Source organism: Sus scrofa, chromosome 7, assembly GCF_000003025.6.
Source record: "Sus scrofa isolate TJ Tabasco breed Duroc chromosome 7, Sscrofa11.1, whole genome shotgun sequence".
In the NCBI taxonomy this organism is placed as follows: domain Eukaryota; kingdom Metazoa; phylum Chordata; class Mammalia; order Artiodactyla; family Suidae; genus Sus; species Sus scrofa.
The window spans coordinates 16,777,437-16,788,714 of NC_010449.5; positions in this window are offsets into that span (position 1 = coordinate 16,777,437).

An 11,278-nucleotide genomic window follows, 5' to 3' on the forward strand; every position below is an offset into this window, starting at 1 on the left:
TCCCCACTTCCCACCCAGTGCACACACACAAAACTGGAGTCTCCAAGTTCCAGCTCAAAAAACCCCCTCTGTCCTCCCAAGAAGAAATAATTCCACTGATTCTCCCATGGTATTTACTTCTGATGCCATCACACACCTCAACTAACAGTATTTTCAGTTGTATTCTTAAGGATTTGCATGGTGAGACTGAAGCTCCCCCACTCCCCAGAGCCTAGCTCACTGCCAGACGTAGAGGGACAGCTCAGTGCAGGTTTTAATGAAGGGGCAGATGAATGAATGGAAGTGAATAATAATAGGGAAAATCCCAAACACCAAATAATCCCAAAGTAATCTATATGTGACTTTGGAATGTATTTTATACACACATTCAGAGAACATCAAACACAAAACTTCAAACATAGCAGTGAAGCCAGCCTGTGCAGATCCCAGTTGGGTGGGGTGGCTTGGGAAAAGGGTGGGAATCCTTACAGGAAGGGAGGAACATCTCACCAGGCAACTATCCTTCCCCAGCCTCAGTGGCTTATTTAGAAATCAGACTCCAGATGGCTTAAAGTACAGGGTACAGGGCTGGGTACCTAATAAGTGATCTGTAATGCCTTTGGAAATGGAAGTGCTTATGCAAATGCTAAATTATAATGATACAAAAATAACCATCTCCCATTATCTTCTTTAAAGATGTAAATGACATGCTCTTTTAAATCTAAAGTGGGTTCAAGAAACAGCAGTAAGGGGAGTTCCTATTGTGGCTCAGGAGTAACAAGACCCACTAGTATCCCTAAGGATGTGGGTTGGATCAATGGCCTCACTCAGTGGGTTAAGGATCTGGCAATGCTGTGAGCTGTGGTGTAGGTCACAGACATGGCTCGGATCCTGTGTGGCTGTGGCTTAGGCCAGCAGCTGTACCTCCAATTGGACCCCTAGGCTGGGAACTTCCATATGCCATGGGTGCGGCCCTAAAATGACCAAAAGAAAAGAAAAACAAACAGCAGTAAATTTAACCAGGAGATTGCATCAAATGATCATGCAAACCCATCTAGCATTCTAAAAGCAATTATAGTGCTGACCATCAGCCCTGAAAACAAATTACAGTAGCTAATGACAGAGAATGGTAATTAGAATGTTTTTAGAAAATTACTTGGAAACAGAATTGTCAACAAAGACCACTCAAATATTGCTGGAAACAGCTTAAATAACAGAATAATGCAGTGGCCTATGGCCCACGTGACATAAAGAAGATGTTGAACACATATCGGGTCCCAAATCACTGTCTTCTGAGCAATTATGTACATTGTTTTTAACCTCAGTCTTTCTGGGTCATTCCAAATGTGATGGAGAGCCAAGTGCCCTTGAACATCCTGCTACTTAGTAAAGTCTTATCCGAGTTCACTCCTATGTTCTGGATAAGTCTCCCTTTCCCCTCTTCTTTGCATTCTTTGTTATCTTTGGCATTCGTTTTTGAAAAACATGCGCCTCACTTGGAACAAATCCATTAAAGCAAACAACCTTAAAACTTTCCCAACAGCCCCCACTGCTGCAACCCACAGGCAGCCCAGATCCCATGGAACCCACCACCCAGGGATGTCAGTGCTTGCAGAGATCCTGGTGGAAGAGTTTCTTGTTAGCTATCATAGAGTCTGACGTGGACATATCTCAATTTTAATTCCCTGCAGACATGTGCAGCTCCAGCCTGTGATAAGCAAATAGGCGGATGGAATGTAGAGGGGGGGGAAAGAAAGGCATGGGTGGAGGAGGGTGTGGAACAGGAGGCAAAGGACACATTGTAAACGCTGGGACTGAAACATGTTCTTAGTACTTCATTAGTAACAGAGCAAAACCATGGCAATTTGAGGAGAGCTGCTTCATTAAAATATTGCCACTTTTTTTCCTTCCCCCAGTAAAGCTCGAGTACACCTCCCCATTTATTCCCTGTATTGGAGGACTGAGCAATTCCTTGCAGTTGTGTGTGTATGTTTTAAGGCAAAGCATGGAGCAAAAATATTTTTTTAAAAGAAACCATATTCCGTGAAATTCTTTCTAAAATGTGTATTCCACATGCTTCTCTGACTAGACAGCATCACAAGTAGGGGACCTGTCTTGCTATTGAGGGCTCCAATGTTATTATTCGAGCCAACTGCCATAGAAAATGCTGGAATATAGTTATGCTTGGCAATATTGAATCATTTTCAAAATGTTTTAGTCCACTTTGGACTTTACTGTCACTTTTTGTAACCCCATCCACTTTTCAATTTCCTGCTTACATGTTACAGCCTAAAACTACTTAGAACTGTGGCAAGAATGAGTCTAATTGGCTCTTAGTGAGTAAAGTGACATTCATTGCTTGCTAGGATTCTTTTACTTTTTATTTCTATCTGTTTCTTGACCATATTTCAAAGATTTGAGCTGACTTTAGAAATGGGGTACCAGTGAAATTAATAAAAGAAGCTAATTATAGTACAGAATTTCAGCATCTGATAGAGATTATTATGAAATAGGTTATACATAACTTGATTTCAGTTTCCTGGCTTTTAATTTCATATTTTCAGGATGATACAATATGTTAACATCCCATTTATTTTAATGAATTTAATTCGTAAAATTTCCACAAATACAATGAAGATAATTCTATTACAGAGAATTTGTTATCTGGAGAAAAGAAATAACAACCCCCAAATCCCTGGTCTTATAATCATAATACTACCACTTTGCACTGTGGTATACTTCTTTTGGTATGTTTCCCAAGCATGCTTTTTTGCAAACATACTGACATTTCTATACAAGTTTACATCCTGGTTTAAAAACAATTTTTTAAATTGAAGTACAGTTGATTAACAATGATTCAGGTGTACAGCAAAATGATTTGATTATACATGCAGTTATATATATATATTTTTAGATCCTTTTCCATTACAGGATATTACAATACATTGAATATAGTTCCCTGTATTAGACAGTAGGTCGTTGTTTATCTATTTTATGTATAGAATTATATATCTTTTAATCCCAAATTTCCAATTTATCCCTTCCCCTTCTTTCCCCTTTGATAACCATAAGTTTGTTTTCTTTGTGTATTTCTATTTTGCATATAAATTCATTTGGATTTTTTTAGATTCTATGTGTAACATCATATGATATTTGGGTTTCTCTGTCTGGCTTACTTGATTTAGTAAAATAATCTCTAGGTTCACCCCTGTTGCTGCAAATGGCATTATTTCATTCTTTTTAGGGCTGAGTAGTATTCCATCACACACACACACTACATCTTCTATATTCATTCATCTATCAATGGACATTTAGGTTGCTTCCATGTCTTGGCTATTGTAAATAGTTCCGCTACAAACATTGGGAGGCATGTATCTTTTCAAATTAAGGTTTTCATCTTTTCCAGATATATGCTTACCAGTCAGATTGCTGGATCATATGGTAACTCTATTTTTAGCTTTTTAAGGAACCTTCATAGAGTTCTCCATAGCGGCTGTAACAATTTACATTCCCAACAAAGGTGTAGGAGGGTTCTCTGTTCACACCCTCTCCAGCATTTATGATTCGCAGACTTTTTGATGATGGCCATTCTGGACCATGTGAGGTGATAATGTTATTGTGGTTCTGATTTGCATTTCTCTACTTAGCGATGTTGAGCATCTTTTCACATGCCTCTTGGCTATCCATATGTCTTCTTTAGAGAAATGTCTACTTGGGTCTTCTGCCTGTTATTGATTGGGTTGTTTGGTTGTTTTGATATTTAGCTGTATAAACTATTTGTTTATTTTGGAAATTAAGACCTAGTTGCTTCATTTGCAGATATTTTCTCCCATGCTACAGGTTGTCATTTCATTTTGTTTATAGTTTCCTTTGCTGTGTAAAAGCTTTTTAATTAGGTCCCATTTGTTTATTTTTCCTTTTGTTCTCCTGACTCTAGTAGGAGGAATGAAAAAAAATACTGCTGTGATTTATGTTAGTGTTCCCCCTATGTATTCCTCTAAGAATTTTATATTATTTGGTCTTACATTTATATATTTAGTCCATTGAGTTTATTGTTATGTATGCTGTTAGAGAATGTTATAATTTTATTCTTTTATGTGTCACTGTCTAGTTTTCTGATCTTATTAAAGACCACTTATTGAAGGGATTATCTCTAACGTATATTCTTGATTCCTTTGTCACAGATTGACTGTAGGTGCATGGGTTTATGGTTTCCATCCTGTTCCACTGATCTATGTGTCTGTTTTTGTGCCAAGGCCATACCTCTTTGATTACTATAACTTTGTATCATAGTCTGCAGTCAGGTAGCCTGATTCCTCTAGCTGTTTTTCTTTCTCAAGATTGTTTTGGCTATTTGGGTCTTTTGTGTTTCCATACAAATTTAAAATTTTTTCTAGTAGTCTGAAAAATGTCATTGGTATTTTAATAGAGATTGCACTGAATCTGTAGATTGCCTTGGGAAATATATTTTAATGATACTGATTCTTCCAACCCAAGAACACAGTATATCTTTCTGTTTGTATGGTCTTTGATTTTTTTCACCAGCATCTTCTACTTTTCAGAGTACTGACCATTTGCCTCCTTTGGTACATTCAATCCTAGGAATTTTATCTTTCGATATGACTATAAATGGAATTGCTTTCTTAATATCTCTGATAATTGTTAATATATAGGCATGCAAGAGATTTCTATGTATTAATTTTATAGCTGTCAACTTTTCCAAATTCCTTGATGAGCTCTAGGAGGTTTCTGGTAGTGTCTTTAGGATTTTCTGTATCATATAATTTCATCTGCAAAGAGTGACAGTTTTACTTTTCTTCCACTTTGGCTTCCCTTTACTTCTTTTTCTTGTCTCATTGCCTTGGCAAGAGTAGATACTTTGTCTTCTCTTGTTGCTGATCTTAGTGGAAATTCCTTTAGCTTTTCGCTGTTGAGTATGATTTTAGCTGTGGGTTTGTCATATATGGCCTTTATTATGTTGAGGTATGTTCCTTCTATGACCACTTTCTAGAGAGTATAATTTTTATTTTATATTGGAATATAGTTGATTTACAATGCTGTGTTAGTTTCAAGGATACAGGTGATTCAGTTATACATAAATATATATATATATATATATATATATATATATATATATATATATAATATGTATTATTTACAAGATTCTTTTCCCATATTGGTTATTAGAGAATACTGGGTAGAGTTCTCTGTGCCATGCAGCAGGTCTTTGTTAGTCACCTACTTTATATATAGTAGTGTGTATATGCTAATCCCAGTTTCCTAACTTGTATATCCCCCCAACTTTCCCCTTTAGCAACCCTAAGTTTGTTTTCTATGAGTGTGTTTCTGTTTTGTAAAGAGGTTCATTTGTATCATTTTTTAGATTCCACATTTAAGTGATAGCATATGATGTTTGTCTTTCACTGACTTACTTCACTTAGGATGATACTCTCTAGGTCCATCCGTATTGCTGCAAGGGGCATTATTTCATTCTTTTTTATGGCTGAGTAATATTCCACTGTGTATATATATACATACCACATCCTCTTTATCCATTCCTCTGTCGACAGACATGTAGGTTGTCCCCATGTCTTGATTATTGCAAATAGTGCTGCAGTGAACACTGGGATGAATGTATCTTTTCGAACGATGGTTTTCTGATATATGCCCAGGAGTGGGACTGGTGCATCATAAGGTAGTTCTGGTTTCAGTCTTTTCAGGACCCTCCATACTGTTCTCTACAGTGGCAGTACCAATTTACATTCCCACCAAGAGTGCAGAAGGGTTCCCTTTTCTTCACACCCTCTCCAGCACTTACTCTTTGTAGACTTTTTGATGATGGCCCTCATGGCCGGCGCAAGGTGGTACCTCATTGTAGTTCTGATTTGCATTTCTCTAATAATTAGTGATGCTGAATATCTTCTCATGTGCCTGTCAGCAATCTGTATGTCTTCTTTTGGGCAGAAGATCTAAATAAGACATTCTCCATTTGTGTGTGTGTGTGTTTTAATGTTGAGCTACATGAGCTGTTTGTATATCTTGGAGGACAGTCCCTTATTGGTTGCCTCATTTGCAAATATTTTCTCCCAGTCCGTAGGTTTTCTTTTCTTTTTGTTTATAGTTTCCTTTGCTGTGCAAAAGCTTTTCAGTTTAGTTAGGTCCGATTTGTTTATTGTTTTTATTTCATTACTCTAGGAGACAGATCCAAAAAGATATTATTGCAATTTATGTCAAAGAGTGTTCCTGCGTATGTATTCCTCAGAGAGTTTTATAGTATCCGGTCTTAGATTTAGGCCTTTAATCCATTTTGAGTTTATTTTTGTGTATGATGTTAGAGAATACTCTAATTTCATTCTTTTACATGTAGCTGTCCAGTTTTCCCAGCACCGTTTAGTTTTTTTTAATTTTATGTTCTTTATTATTTTCATTTTTTCCATTAGAGCTGGTTTAGTGTTCTGTCAATTTTCTACTGTAGAGCAACGTGACCCAGTCACACACACACACACACACACACTGATATATATATATATCACACACATACATATATATATATATTCTTTTTCTTACATTATCCTCCATCATGTTCCATCACAAATGACTAGTTATAGTTTCCTGTGCTATACAGTAGGATCTCATTGCTTATCTACTCCAAATGCAATCGATTGCATCTATTAACCCCAGATTCACAGTCCCTCCCATTCCTTCCCCCTTGGCAACCACAAGTTTGTTCTCCAAGTCCATGAGTTCTTTTTCTGTGGAAAGGTTCATTTGTGTCTTATATTAGATTCCAGATATAAGTGATATCACATGGTATTTATTTATTTAAAATTATTTATTTTGTCTTTTTAGGGCCGTACCTGCAGCATATAGAGGTTCCCAGGCTAGGGGTGGAATCAGAGCTGTAGCCGCTGGTCTACACCACAGCCACAGCAACATGGGATCCAAGCCACATCTGCGACCTACACCATAGCTCACAACAACGCCAGATCCATAACCCACTGAGCAAGGCCAGGGATCAAACCCACAACCTCATGGTTACTAGTCAGGTTCATTAACCACTGAGCCATGATGGGAACTCCTCACATGGTATTTATTTTTCTTTTTTTGACTTATTTCACTTAGCATGAGAGTCTCTAGTTCCAGCTATGTTGCTACAAATGGTATTATTTTGTTCTTTTTTATGGCTGAGTAGTATTCCATTGTGTATACCACATCTTCTCAATCCATTCATCTGTTGATGGACATTTAAGTGGTTTCAATATCTTGGCTATTGTGAATAGTGCTGCAAAGAACATACAGGTACATGTATCTTCAAGGAAAGTTTTGTCTGGATATAGGCCCAAGAGTGGGATTGCTGGGTCATATGGTAGTTCTATGTATAGATTTCTAATGTACCTCCATACTATTCTCCATAGTGGTTGTACCAGCTTACATTACCATGAACAGTGTAGGAGGGTATGCTTTCTCCACACCCTCTGCAGCGTTTGTTATTTATTGACTTGTTAATGATGGCCTTCTGACAGGTGGGAGGTGGTACCTCATAGTAGTTTTGATTTGCATTTCTCTACTAATAGTGATGATGAACATTTTTTCATGTGCTTGTTGGCCATCTGTATATCATCTTTGGAGAAATGTCTATTCAGCTCTTTTGCCCATTGTTCAGTTGGGTTGTTTTTTTTTTGTTTTTTTTTTTTTTTTTTTTTTTTTGCTGTTGAGTTGTGTAAGTTGTTTGTATCTTTTAGAGATGAAGCCCTTGTCAGTTGCATCATTTGAAACTATTTTCTTCCATTCCATAGGTTGTTGTCTTTTTGGTTTTTTTTATGGTTTCCTTTGCTGTGCAAAAGCTTGTCAATTTGATTAGGTCCCATTGGTTTATTTTTTCTTTTATTTCTATTGCCTTGGGAAACTGACCTAAGAAAACTTTTGTACAGTTGACGTCAGAGAATGCTTTGCCTATGTTCTCTTCTAGGGGTTTGATGGTATCTTGTCTTATATTTAAGTCTTTAAGCCATTTTGAGTTTATTTTTGTAGCACCATTTATTAAAGAGATTTATCTTTTTTCTTCACTGTATATTCTTGCCTGCTTTGTTGTAGATTAATTGACCATAGGTACATAGGTTTATTTCTTGCCTGTCTGTTCCATTGGTCTGTATTTGTTTTTCTGCCAGCACATACTGTTGTGATTATTGTAGCTCTATAATATAGCCTGACGTCAAGGAGCCTGATTTCTCCAGCTCCATCCAAACAGAAAATCAACAAGGAAATTCAGGCCTTAAATGGTAGATTAGATCATATTTACTTAATTGATATTTATAGAGCATTCCATCCAGAAGCAGCAGAATCCATATTATTTTCAAGTAAACATGGAACTTTTTCCAGGATGTATCACATCCTGGGCTACAAAGCATGCCTCCATAAATTTAAGGAAATTGAATTCATATGAAGCATCTCTTCCTACTACAACACTATGAGAGTAGAAATCAACTACAAGAAAAAAAAAACTGCAAAAAAAGACAAACATGTGGAAGCTAAATGATAAGCTATTAAATAGCCAATGGGTCACTGAAGAAATCAAGGAAAAAAATAAAAAAACACCTAGAGAAAAATGAAAATGAAAACCCAAGGATCCAAAACCTATGAGATGCAGCAAAAATAGTTCTAAGAGGAAGTTTTTAGCAATACAAGCTTACCTTAGGAAGCAAAAAAAAAAAAAAAAAAAAAAATTGCAAACAACCTAACCTTACACCTCGAATATCTAGAGAAAGAAGAACAAACAAAATGTAAAGTTTTAGAAGGAAAGAAATCAAAGTTTAGCACAGATATAAATGAAATAGAGGTGAAGAATACAATAGAAATGATCAATGAAACTAACGTCTATCTCTTTGGAAAGAAAACAAAATTGGTAAACCTTTAGCTAGACTCATCCAGAAAAAAGGAGATGGCCCAATAAAACTAGAAATGAAAAAGGAGAAGTTACAGCTGACAATACAGAAATACAAAGAACCATCAGAGACTACTACAAGCAACTAAATGCCCATAAAATGGACAACCTAGAAGAAATGGACAAAAGCTTAGACAGGTAAAATATCCCAATACTGAACCCGGAAGAAATAGAAGATATGAACAGACTAATTACCAGTACTAAAACTGAGCTGTGAACCTTCTGAAATTCTTCCCAAAAATAGCAGAGGAAGGAACACTTCTAAACTCATTCTATGAGGCCATCATCACCCTAGTAACAAACACAAAATACCACAAAGAAAATTTCAGGTCAATATCACTAATGAACATAGATGCAAAAATCCTCAACAAAATACTAACATACGGAATCTAACAATACATGAAAAGGATCATACACCTTGGGCAAGTGGGATTTATCCCATGGATGCAAGGATTTTTCAATATTAGCAAATTAAAATACTGAAGAATAAACACCATATGATTGTCTCAATAAAAGGATGTTAGATTTTATCAAATCATTTTTTGTTCCTTTGATAAAAATTCTCCAGAAGGTGGCCATAGAGGGAACCAACCTCAATAAAGTAGAGGCTATATATGACAAACCCACAACTAACATTGTACTCATTGGGAAAACATGAAAGTGTTTCCTCAAAGTTCAGGAAGAAGACAGGTATGTCCACTCTTGCCATTTTTATTCATCATAGATTTGGAAGTCCTAGCCATGGCAATCAGACAAGACAAAGAAGTAAAAGGAAGCCAAATTGGAAGAAAACTACAACTGTCACTGTTTGCAGATGACATGATACTATATAGAAAATCCTAAAGATGCTATTAGGCAAGTACTATAGCTCATCAATTAATTCATTAAAGTTGCAGGGTACAAAAGTAATACATAGAAATCTCTTGCATTCCTATACACAAATAATGAAATATCATAGAAAATAAGGAAACAATTTTCATACTGAACCAAAGAATAAAATTCCTAGAAATAAACCTGCCTAAGGAAGCAAAAGATCCATACTCTGAAAAATATAAGATGCTGATGAAAGAAATAAATACCACACAGATGGAAAGATACATTGTGTTCTTGGAAGAAAGATTGTCAGTCAATATTGTCAAAATGAGTATACTACCTGAGGCAATCTACAGATTCAGTGCAATCCCAATCAAATTACCAATGGCATTTTTCAGAGAATGAGAACAAAAAAATTGTAAATTTATATGGAAACACAAATGACCCTGAATAGCCAAAATAATCTTGAGGGAAAAAATGAAGCTGGAGGAATCAGGCTCCCTGACCTCAGGCTATAGTACAGAGCTACAATAATCAAGGCAGTATATACTGACACAAAAACAAATACAGACTAATGGAACAGATAGAAAGTCCAGAAATGAACCTATGTACCTATGGTCAATTAATTTATAACAAAGGAGGCAAGAATAAAAAAATGGAGAAGATAAGTCTCTTTAATAAATGGTGTTAGAAAAACTGGACAGCTACATGTAAAAGAATGAAATTAGAGTATTCTCTAACATCATACACAAAAATAAACTCAAAATGGATTAAAGGCCTAAATCTAAGACCGGATACTATAAAACTCTCTGAGGAATACATACGCAGGAACACTCTTTGACATAAATTGCAATAATATCTTTTTGGATCTGTCTCCTAGAGTAATGAAATAAAAACAATAAACAAATCGGACCTAACTAAACTGAAAAGCTTTTGCACAGCAAAGGAAACTATAAACAAAAAGAAAAGAAAACCTACGGACTGGGAGAAAATATTTGCAAATGAGGCAACCAATAAGGGACTGTTCTCCAAGATATACAAACAGCTCATGTAGCTCAACATTAAAACACACCCACACACAAATGGAGAATGTCTTATTTAGATCTTCTGCCCAAAAGAAGACATACAGATTGCTGACAGGCACATGAGAAGATATTCAGTATCACTAATTATTAGAGAAATGCAAATCAAAACTACAATGAGGTACCACCTTGCGCCGGCCATGAGGGCCATCATCAAAAAGTCTACAAAGAGTAAGTGCTGGAGAGGGTGTGAAGAAAAGGGAACCCTTCTGCACTCTTGGTGGGAATGTAAATTGGTACTGCCACTGTAGAGAACAGTATGGAGGGTCCTGAAAAGACTGAAACCAGAACTACCTTATGATGCACCAGTCCCACTCCTGGGCATATATCAGAAAACCATCATTCGAAAAGATACATTCATCCCAGTGTTCACTGCAGCACTATTTGCAATAATCGAGACATGGGGACAACCTACATGTCTGTCGACAGAGGAATGGATAAAGAGGATGTGGTATGTATATAT